Source organism: Cherax quadricarinatus, chromosome 24, assembly GCF_038502225.1.
Source record: "Cherax quadricarinatus isolate ZL_2023a chromosome 24, ASM3850222v1, whole genome shotgun sequence".
Lineage (NCBI taxonomy): Eukaryota > Metazoa > Arthropoda > Malacostraca > Decapoda > Parastacidae > Cherax > Cherax quadricarinatus.
In genome coordinates this window covers 37,269,176-37,281,782 of record NC_091315.1, presented here as the reverse complement: position 1 = coordinate 37,281,782, position 12,607 = coordinate 37,269,176, and positions in this window count along the sequence as shown.

Below are 12,607 nucleotides of genomic sequence, written 5' to 3'. Positions count from 1 at the left end.
ATATATATATAAAGATGTATATATATATATATATATATATATATATATATATATATATATATATATGCAATAAGATCACAGTAAGTGATATACAAAACAACCACTTTGAAAGAATAGAGAAATTCCAAGCGCTTTCGTGACTACTCACATTATCAAGGAACAATAAAAGTAATGCATCAAAGGAAGGCATATAAAGGGTCTAGACCACACCTCACTATCACATCCCACAACAAAGCAACACCTGACGAACTGCAGCAGGCCCGCTGGCCCAACTAGACAGGTCCTTCACACAACCCACAAAAAGCTATTCTACACAATAATTAATGAATAAATTTAATAATAATTTTTAAATTTTTAATTCTTAGGTAGAATAGTTTGTTTGTGGGTTGTGTGAAGGACCTGTCTAGTTGGACCAGTGAGCCTGCTGCAGTGTTCTCTTTCTTATGAGTCGCACGTCAGGTGTTGCTTTGTTGTGGGATGTGATAGTGAGGTGTGGTCTAGACCCTTTATATGCCTTCCTTTGATGCATTACTTTTATTGTTCCTTGATAATGTGAGTTGTCACGAAAGCGCTTGGAATTTCTCTATTCTTTCACAGTGGTTGTTTTGCACACACACACACACACACACACACACACACACACATATTTTTTTTTTATTATCACACCGGCCGATTCCCACCAAGGCAGGGTGGCCCGAAAAAGAAAAACTTTCACCATCATTCACTCCATCACTGTCTTGCCAGAAGGGTGCTTTACACTACAGTTTTTAAACTGCAACATTAACACCCCTCCTTCAGAGTGCAGGCACTGTACTTCCCATCTCCAGGACTCAAGTCCGGCCTGCCGGTTTCCCTGAATCCCTTCATAAATGTTACTTTGCTCACACTCCAACAGCACGTCAAGTATTAAAAACCATTTGTCTCCATTCACTCCTATCAAACACGCTCACGCATGCCTGCTGGAAGTCCAAGCCCCTCGCACACATATATATATATATATGTATATATGTATATATATATATATATATATATATATCTATATATATATATATATATATATATATATATATATATATATATATATATATATATATATATATATATATATATATATATATATATATGCAAGGAATTCGCAAGAGCAGGCGAAATATACACAAACACTGATCTCTGGCTGAAGGAGACTCGAACTTACGAACCTTGGAACAAGGTATGCAGTGCTATACCATTCTCACCACACTGGACCAATACCTTTGAGTCCAGCTTGCACTAGACTTTGATCCAAGGCAGCCAGCTTTCATGGAGAAGGCTTACAGCTTTTCATCTCATCCCCTGCATGCATCAGCCTTACTAGAGATTTTAACAATGCAAGGAATTCTCAAGAGCAGGCGAAATATACACAATCACTGATCTCTGGACTCCAAGGTATTGGTCCAGCGTGGTGAGAATGGTATAGCACTGCGTACCTTGTTCCAAGGTTCGTAGGTTCGAGTCTCCTTCAGCCAGAGATCAGTGTTTATATATATATATATATATATATATAAGCATATATATATATATATATATATATATATATATATATATATATATATATATATATATATATATATATATATATATATATATATATATATATGATCACAGTAAACAGGTGATATCAGAATATGCAAAACAACCACTGTGAAAGAATAGTGAAATTCCAAGCGCGTTCGTGACTTCTCACATTATCAAGGAACTATATCAACAAAATATCATATGAAGGCATATAAAGGGTCAAGACCTCACCATCACATCCCACAACAAAGCAACACCTCACACACACGTGACGACACCCGACTCAGTGAAACACACCTAATACTCTACCCAAGAATTAAGATTTATTACTTGTTTAATGTATCATTAAATTCTTCCCAAATTTTATTAATTATAAATGAATCCAATTTATATAAGCCAAAGGAAATATTCATATTATTGTCAAAACTGCTTTTTTATGAAGCAAGATTTAATTATATTCTTGTCAACCATGGACTTGCTTGATACAACTTTCTCAACTTTTTGAAAATCAATTGGATGGTTATAATCTCTCACATGAATAAATAGAGCATTGGAATCTTGTCCAGTTCTAATGCTATATTTATGTTGTTTTAATCTTAGTTCGAGACTTTTACCAGTTTGACCGTAATAAACTTTATCGCAAATTTTACAAGGAATCTTATAGACACATCCGTCAGCAGTTTGGGGGGAATTCTTTATCAAAAGTTTTTTTTTTACTGTATCAAGATTTTTCAATACAACTTTGACATTAAAAGTCTTAAGAAGACAAGACATATCAACCAAGTTTTCATGGTAAGGAAAAACCAACATATTTTTAGTTGAATAAGTGGAGGTAATTACAGCCTATGTACGCCTTTCCTGGATTATCCTGAATGGCTAACCTTCCGGGATAAAAATCCGAACAAATTTTGTCTTATCTTATCTTATTTGGGTTATCCTGGGTAATCTACACATGTGCTGCTATGTATGATAATCTATGTAACTGTATTCTTGTGTACCTGTTCCTGAATAAACTTGCTTATCCTATCTTACGTCCTAAATAGCTTTTCACAGTTTTTCTATATATATCCATTAAATGCATATTTTGTTTTCTTTTTCAAATACTCAGTAAAAGAAAACGAAATATTCTTAGCTTTTAGCACTAACTACTCTATTATTAAATTTCAGGCTATATAAACTCAAATTAGAACCCTACACAGTAAAAATTGTTTCCAGATAAAGTTTATACTATTTCATAGGAGAAAAAATATATGAAGGATCAAGGGTCGAATCCTAGACTCGACCTTTTTTTTTTATTTTTGGAGGGGGAGGGGGGTTATTCCACTAGGTAATTTACACTCATGTAAGACAATTGTAATCACCTGAAACTTAAGTAATTGTGATTATTTGCAATTGTTCCTAAATAAACTAACTCAATCTCTCAGTGTACATACTTTGAGTATTCTCTAATTCCTGTTCTTGACTATTGGTGAGCAGGTCATGAGCAGCCTTAATGATCTTCATGTGGTCGATAGACTTCTAAGATAGAAATCTAAGTCTGCCCGAAATGCCTAGCCATGCTAGGTGTCCTAGTGGCTCCTCTGTAATTAGTATTTTATAACATGTAAACCACACAATATCCAAAACCTGTAAACCCCACATTGAAACCCTTATAGAGAATAAACTTGAATTGAATTGAATTAAGAACATAAGAACATAAGAAAGAAGGAACACTGCAACAGACCTACTGACCCATGCGGAGCAGGTCCATGTCCCCCCCCCCCACGGATTAGACCAATGACCCCCCCCCCCAGGATTAGCCCAATTACCCATCCAGTCTGATCATCTCCACTCAAGGATGGATCACTGCACCAGACCCAGCAGCACAAGCTAGTCAGGTCCAACTCACACCCACCCACACCCACTCATGTATTTATCTAACCTATTTTTAAACTACACAACGTTTTAGCCTGAATAACTGTACTCGGGAGTTTGTTCCACTCATCCACAACTCTATTACCAAACCAGTGTTTTCCTATATCCTTTTTGAATCTTAATTTTTCCAACTTGAAACCATTACTGCGAGTCCTGTCTTGGCTGGAAAATTTCAGCACGCTATTTACATCCCCTTTATTTATTCCTGTTTTCCATTTATATATCTCGATCATATCCCCCCTAATTCTACGCCTTTCGAGAGAGTGCAGATTCAGGGCCCTCAGTCTATCCTCATAGGGAAGATTTCTGATACATGGGATCATCTTTGTCATCCTCCTCTGTACGTTTTCCAGAGCATTTATATCCATTCTGTAATACGGTGACCAGAATTGAACAGCATAGTCTAAATGAGGCCTAACCAAGGATATAAAGAGTTGAAGAACAACCTGAGGACTTCTATTATTTATAATTCTAGATATGAAGCCAAGAATTCTGTTAGCTTTATTGCAAACACTAATGCACTGTTGTCTTGGTTTTAGATTACTGCTAACCAGAACTCCTAAATCCTTTTCGCAATCAGTAGTATTAAGATCTACATTATTTAGTTTATATGTGGCATCATGGATCACATCCTGGGGAAGGACCTAGGAAAAGGGAACTCGGTGGAAATAAGCCACTCTGAGTGGCTTTGTTAGATTATTGTGAGTTATTAACTTTGCGGGGTTGCTCTTTGACGTACTGGAATGATGTTGCAGAAAAGAATATAATCATTCCATATATTGTTATATTATTAAATGATCTGTAATGTAATCTATATCTAATGTAACTATTTTATGTATATTTTCTTTTGCTGATGTTGCTATGGGCAGAGGATAAGACAGCAGGTATGTATACTGGGATGTGGTTCGTACGTCGGTCTGTGTGCGGCCAGCAGTAACAGCCTGGTTGATCAGGCGGGGACGTAGGCCCCCCAAAACCCTCTCCTGGTATCCAGGTATACCTTTGTAACTATCGTAATAAAATATGTAACACAAATATATCAATATAAATAAGTTAGGTAGAACAACCTGACTTAGTTTGTAATACCTAACTTATAAAGGATCGCTGTAAAAGTGTAAACTTACGTGTGTGAGATTAATTTAAACTTATTTACTTATTCACTAACAACTTCAGTTTACTATAAGTGCTCCTCCTATTACCACTACTACTACTAATATTATTATTATTACTACTACTGTTTTTACAATCAATATACTGCATCATACCTGAGTCCTATGCTCATGTCTCTGTCGGAGTTCCTAGAGTGGTACCTATGCTACTATTACTACTATTACCACTACTACTACTGCTGCTGCTGCTGCTGCTATTACTACTGCTACTGCTACTGCTGATATTACTATTACTATTTCTATCACTACTACTATTGACCTGTCCATCTTTGATGTTGACCTGTGATGGTGATGACAAGTATGGCAGAGACACAGTTTGAAAGTCTCTGGTGCTAAATGAATTTAGCAATTAACCAATGTGATTCAATAATTCCCCTCCTTTCCCATTTTCCGTCCTGTGTTTTGTTTTTGCTTTCCCATTTTCTATGAGCTGAGACTCGATAATGGTCCAGGAAGACGTCGTCCAGAAGTTCTTCTCGAAGGTGTGAGTTATCTGTAATTTTTTTCGGATTTTGGAAATACTGATCAAAATCTATTAAGGATCAGAATGTATTAATTTTCACGAAAATCTTCATTGTTCCCAAAAATTACATAGTAGTATGACATAAAAACGCGAAATTTTGAATTTCAGTATTAACAATAAATACAATCTACCATTTTTTGCAACATATTATAATGTGAAATGGTAATAATCATAACTATAATTTTTAAAGTGGGGTGGACCGGTAAGCCAGTGGAAGGCGTCGGTCAGATTGCCAAAAGCTCCAGTTGCGGGTCATCATATGACTAAGACCAGTGTCAGGAAATACTTGTCCTGTTTCCTGGCAAATCTTACCTATCCAGAATTCATAGTAAATTCAGGAAAATCCATCAAAATCCACAACAGAATCGAATCCCACTAGTTGCATCGCCTTCCAGATTACCTGGCCGAGTGTCATTTGTTTCATATCCGAATCCATTGTGGGGAGGAAATGGGTTTTGCTGCAAGTTGATATTTCGACGGCCTTTATTGAATAGTCGCAATTATGCTACGGAGGAGACGGGAGCAAGGGGAGACGGGAGAGGGGGAAGAGAGAGGAAAGGGAGGGCGATGAATGGTGGACAAGGAAGGGAATAGTAAGAGGGGAAATTGGGAGAGTCGTCGAAAGGCAATTGGAGGATGGAGGGGCATGGAGGGTTGCAGGGAGAGGGAGAAAGAGAAAGGGGAAGTAGAGGAGGAGATTGGAAGAGGGAGTGATAGAGAAAGAACGAGGCATTCGTTGGTCTTCCTGGACGAGATGTGTCCCTTCATTCTCCTGCGACCAGGTGGTATATGCACTGATATACAGGTGTACCTGCTGCTGAGGTGAGTACGACGATCCTGCAGCCACCAGGAACCTCCAGGTGGTTGCAGGCGAGCATAATTATTTTGATGGCTGACATACTGATGCGATTTCGTATTGTTGTTTTTTTTTCTCTAATACGGACAACTGTTTTCTCACTGTTATGTTAAGTGTGAATAAAAGCATCTATAGAAAACTTTGCAGCTCTTATTGATCTGTAATATACACTAAATGAAAACAGTTTGCTTGTTCTGCAAGCGCGGCTTCAAGACAAGTCCTGCAGCTGCCCTGCAACCAGATTATAACCCCTAAGCCCTTCCTGTATAGAAATTTAGGAGCCGTTCCTGCCAGGGTACTCGTGTTTGGTCAGCCTCGCTTTAAGATCATTGCGACTCCATTATAACTCAGGATTAATTCCAATGCTTTTGATAGGATAATATTCAGGGTTTTATTTTCCATCCTACTGTAATTTAGCTTCATGTTCTTGTCTAGATTCTTCTCTAGTAGATCCTTCGTCATTTTGGTAGCTGGGTGACTTTCTACGATGGGTTGTTCTGACACGTCGCTGTCTATAACCATTTACTGTTTCCAGTCTTGAAGACTGGAACTATGATATTGTTCCTACCAATCTTTTATTCAGTATATTATCGATATTATTATAATAAAAACCAAGCGCTAAACCCACCAGGGTCATACAGCGCTGCAGGGCAGGGGATGTTGCTGGAGCAGAGAGTAGCCAGGGTGGAGAGGATAAAAGAGGGAGAGTTAGAAAGGGCTTTGAGGAATGCTAAAGGAAGTATTATCAAAGTTTGTTTAATATATTATCGAAAGCTATTTCGAAATTAAATCTTCCGTAATCGTCTTTTTATTCCTCTGTCATCTTCAGAGTTCACCTAATATTATCCACTCAAATTTTCATGCTGCTGACGCCAGAAGGAGCTTTTCAGTTCTCACTGATTCTCCCACACTGCAAATCACTTTTCTTACATGATAATTAATATAATGTGTAAGAAAGGTATACAATACCGACAGGATGAAAGTTAAGACACATGCGCAATATTTGGTTATCTTTATTGTAGACGTTTCGCCATCCAGTGGCTTTATCAATACAGATTCTAGGACATAATTAGAAGACAGTAGAACTATATACAAAAGATGAGGTAATCAGTCCCTCAGCCTTGGAGTTGGTGTGGAGAGCACCGTAGTTGTAGATATTCTGGAGCATAGGCAAGGAGACTAGCGTTTATATAGGCGTCAGTGAATAGGAAAGTGCAGCAGACGAGGGCATAGCCACTGGTAGGCGGGATTCCCCAGTGGAAGTAGGTCCTACCCAAAGGGATGGGTTAGTTGCAGCAGCCGTGTCTTAGTGGGTGACTTATAATTTAGATAAAATATATTAATCTAATACACTATTTTTTACCTTTTCATTAAAGTAAAATTTTGTTGTTTATCAGCTTCGACAATTCTTTTCTCGAGCATTACATCTCAAACAATATCAGTATCTTGCACAATACATTAACTTCTGATTGATATTAGAAGCCTCACAGGTGTTCTGCTACCAAGTGTCTACAAACTAGCTAAACATTCGATTTATGTTAACAAATTAAATGACTCGTATATGCTTACTGCTAGTTTTCGAAGATAATATTTTAGGTTAAGAGTCTCAGTCATCTTCGACTCGAGTCATCATGCACTTACAACTGGAGAAACTCTCAAGTCAGGGGAAACTCTCCCTCTACCTGCAGCAGCTTGATTCAGTTCGCAAGAGATATTCGTCTCATCAACGCACCTGCCTTTACATCGAACCTTGAATCAGACTGCCACTACAAATTCGTGATCCTTTCTCTCTTGTTCCGCAACTTCCGTTACTATCGATATCTGGAGTCTACTTGTGACTTAGCCTCTCCAGACTATTAGCTATGAAATTATTGCAATTTACACTGTGCTACCTACTCCTGATGTCTGACCCACACGAATTTAGCAATTATTTTCGAATGTACTATTAATAATCTCCACTACTTACATAATACAATCTCGGCTCACACTCTGCTGTTCTCACCTCACCAGATACACCCACACTTCACAGCGTGTCAGCTCACAAATAAAGGTAGTTCCAGTGACTTTTGATTTTCGTCAAGAGATAAGAGTGGGTTGTATAGGGGGCACCACTTCCCCATTTTCTCTCATGGCGGGAGGCCTCGGGAAAGAAATGGGTGGTCAACCTTCCTCAATTTTCCTCTCCCCAGGCGCTAAAGGGGTGAAAACCGGCCCTAGATCTGGTCTTGTCAGCTGAAGGACCCAGGGAGTCTATATCGCGTCACCGGCCAGTCGCTCTCCCGTCGTTTTTTTATTTATGGGTCTCCGGAGGAGGGGGATCAGGTGGGTGGTTGGGTGTGGAGTCATAGGTGTAAAGAATAGCAAGTCCCTGGAGGGGCGGGGTATTGAAAAGGCAGCACCGATGCTGTGCGAGCTGCCTGCTGGGTACTGAAGACGACGCAGCAGGGATGATGGACCCGAGCCGCTGCTGGCTGGCTCCTGGTGAAAACAGGTCGTTCTTGGTATGGGATTCTTCTTTATAAACATGCATTTTTGGTCGCAATGGTCGCCCATGCTGACCTCCCTATTGTGTATAGAAACGTACCTTGTTGGATGAATCTTATTAGAACCAGTTGACCAAGTGGTTAGCGCACTGGCCTGTGTGAATTTTAGGACTTACATGCCATGAGTTCAGTCCCCACCTATTCCCTGATTTGATACTTCTCATGATCAATGTAGACTGACCTCCGTCTTCTTATCCATGGAGACTGAGCTTTGTCTCCCGTGGATATGTTTGTGTATGGGCATGTGTGAATAAGTGTATGGTCGTGTGTGTGGGCGTGGCGAAGCGCCAAGGGCAGCCTTGTTCCCCGGTAGTTAACAAGGCAATTACCGCCCATACAGTTCCCCATCGCAATCACTCACTTCATCCCTAAGAATCAATACATTGTTATTCCCGCTATTACCACACCTCTGTCGGGTGTTCGGATTATCGGAGATGTTCGGCTGTCCTCGGATGTGTTCGAAGGCATTCAGATGTCACTAGAGGCGTTTACTCACTTATAGATGGTTGCTACTGGATTCTCACTTTTTTCTGGCCTCGTAATGATCCTGCCTCTACTGCTTCCCTGTCATTCTATTTACTGACTATTCTAATGCTGAAGAAATACTTCATAACATCCCTGTGACTCATCTGTGTTTTAAACTTCCACCTGTGCTCTTGCGTTCTTGTTTCCCACCTCTCAAAAAATCCCTGTTTACTTGATAATTTCATCTTAGTATTTTGTACGTCACTTTCTAGGTGTATGTGTGTGTGTGTGTGTGTGTGTGTGTGTGTGTGTGTGTGTGTGTGTGTGTGTAAGCGTGTATGCGTGTATGCGTGTATGCGTGTATGCGTGTATGCGTGTATGTGTGTGTGTGTGCGTGCGTGCGTGCATGTGTGCGTGTATGTGTACTTATCTAGTTGTGGTTGCAGGGGTCGATTTACAGCTCCTGTGCGTGTGTGTTTGTGTGGAGATAACGTTATAGACCAGTATTACGTCTTCCACACATCGCAGGTACGTTAGTCTTACACAAGCACAAACCATATAACGAACTTACTGAAAAGTGATGAAAACACACACACACACACACACACACACACACACACACACACACACACACACACACACACACACACACACACACACACACACACACACACACACACACACACACACACACACATGAACCACAGGGATGTTAGGAAGTATTTCTTCAGCCACAGAGTTGTCAGGAAGTGGAATAGTCTGGGAAATGATATAGTGAAAGCAGGATCCATACATAGCTTTAAGACAAGGTATGATAAAACTCATGGAGCAGGAAGAGTGGCCCAGTAGCGACCAGTAAAGAGGCGGGGCCAGGAGCTATGAATCGACCCCTGCAACCACAACTAGGTGCGTACACCTTGCAGAACAACATTAACTAGGACAACATTTCTCTCACTGTAGAGCTTTATCAGGTCAGAGCGAAACGTTGTCCAAGTTAAAGCAAGTTCCGCAACTTGTCTCTCTTCTGCATTTACGTCAGTAATTTTGTATATTATAATTATTTAATTTTGTGGGTATAATACTTTTTTTTTTAATTTTGTAAAGTTTCTGGAGCTTTATATATATATTTTTTAATTATAGTGAGACAAGTAACAAGACAGAACATGTGAGACGAACTGTTACTTGAATAGAGATCCTACCTGGCTAGAGTCTACCTGGAGTCTACCTGGAGTCTACTTGGAGTCTACCTGGAGTCTACCTGGAGTCTACCTGGAGTCTCCTTGGAGTCTACTTGGAGTCTACTTGAAGTTTACCTGGAGTCTACCTGGAGTCTACCTGGAGTCTACCTGGAGTCTACCTGGAGTCTACCTGGAGTCTCCTTGGAGTCTACTTGGAGTCTACTTGAAGTTTACCTGGAGTCTACCTGGAGTCTACCTGGAGTCTACCTGGAGTCTACCTGGAGTCTACCTGGAGTCTACTTGGAGTCTACTTGAAGTTTACCTGGAGTCTACCTGGAGTCTACCTGGAGTCTACTTGGAGTCTACTTGGAGTCTACTTGAAGTTTACCTGGAGTCTACCTGGAGTCTACCTGGAGTCTACCTGGAGTCTACCTGGAGTCTACTTGGAGTCTACTTGGAGTTTACCTGGAGTCTATCTGGAGTCTACCTGGAGTCTACCTGGAGTCTACTTGGAGTCTACTTGGAGTTTACCTGGAGTCTATCTGGAGTCTACCTGGAGTCTACTTGGAGTCTACTTGGAGTTTACCTGGAGTCTATCTGGAGTCTACCTGGAGTCTACCTGGAGTCTACCTGGAGTCTACCTGGAGTCTACTTGGAGTTTACCTGGAGTCTATCTGGAGTCTACCTGGAGTCTACCTGGAGTCTACCTGGAGTCTACCTGGAGTCTACCTGGAGTCTACTTGGAGTCTACCTGGAGTCTACCTGGAGTCTACCTGGAGTCTACCTGGAGCCTACCTGGAGTCTACCTGGAGTCTACCTGGAGTCTACCTGGAGTCTACCTGGAGTCTACTTGGAGTCTACCTGGAGTCTACCTGGAGTCTACCTGGAGTCTACCTGGAGTCTACCTGGAGTCTACCTGGAGTCTACCTGGAGTCTACCTGGAGTCTACCTGGAGTCTACCTGGAGTCTACCTGGAGTCTACCTGGAGTCTACCTGGAGTCTACTTGGAGTCTACCTGGAGTTTACCTGGAGTCTATCTGGAGTCTACCTGGAGTCTACCTGGAGTCTACCTGGAGTCTACTTGGAGTCTACCTGGAGTCTACCTGGAGTCTACCTGGAGTCTGCCTGGAGTCTATCTGGAGTATACCTGGAGTCTACCTGGAGTCTATCTGGAGTCTACCTGGAGTCTACCTGGAGTCTACCTGGAGTCTACCTGGAGTCTACCTGAAGTTTACCTGGAGTCTACTTGGAGTCTACCTGGAGTTTACCTGGAGTCTATCTGGAGTCTACCTGGAGTCTACCTGGAGTCTACCTGGAGTCTAACTGGAGTCTACCTGGAGTCTACCTGGAGTCTACTTGGAGTCTACCTGGAGTTTACCTGGAGTCTATCTGGAGTCTACCTGGAGTCTATCTGGAGTCTACCTGGAGTGTACCTGGAGTCTACCTGGAGTCTATCTGGAGTCTACCTGGAGTCTACCTGGAGTCTACCTGGAGTCCACCTGGAGTCTACTTGGAGTCTACCTGGAGTCTACCTGGAGTCTACCTGGAGTCTACCTGGAGTCTGCCTGGAGTCTATCTGGAGTCTACCTGGAGTCTACCTGGAGTCTATCTGGAGTCTACCTGGAGTCTACCTGGAGTCTACCTGGAGTCTAGCTGGAGTCTACCTGGTGGATATTCTGGGGATCAACGCCCCCTGCTACCTGGAGTCTACCTGGAGTCCACGACCAGGCTACTCTACTGGAGTGGATCAGGAGTCTACTGGAGTCAAGTCTAAGGCTACCTGTTACCTGCTACCTGGCTAGGAGTCATGTAGTCTGCAGTCTACGTACGAACCTGGACAGGAGTCCACGGAGTCTACTTGATCCAGTGACTAGATACTTGAGCAGGAGTCTAGCCTATCTGTTTACCTGGAGTCAGACGGAGTCTACCTGACAGCCAGCTGGAGTCTAAGACTATGCTAGGAACCTGGAGTCGGAGTATCTGCTAGAGAGCTGAGAAGTCTACTTGGAGTCTATCTGCTGGATGATCGAGTCTAAGTCTATCTGCCGGATGCTGGAGTAAATAAAGTGAATCTGGAGTCATGGTTACAGTCTACCTGAAAGTCTACTTGCCTGAGAGTCGGTTACCTGTGAGACGAGTCTGAAAGTCGAGTCTATGGAGTATTGGAGTGAACTTCTAGCTGGAACCTGGAGCCGGTCTATCTGGAGTGAGTCTACGATTAGCTGGATGGAGTCAAGTCTCACTATCATAAATTCTGAAGATCAATAATCCTGGTGGATCAGGGCCTGATCAACAAGGCTGTTACTGCTGGCAGCATGTAGTCCAACGTACGAACCACAGCCCGGCTGATCCAGTGACTAGATAAGCAGGCAGCCTAGTTTTCAGACGGGTTGACAGCCAGCTGA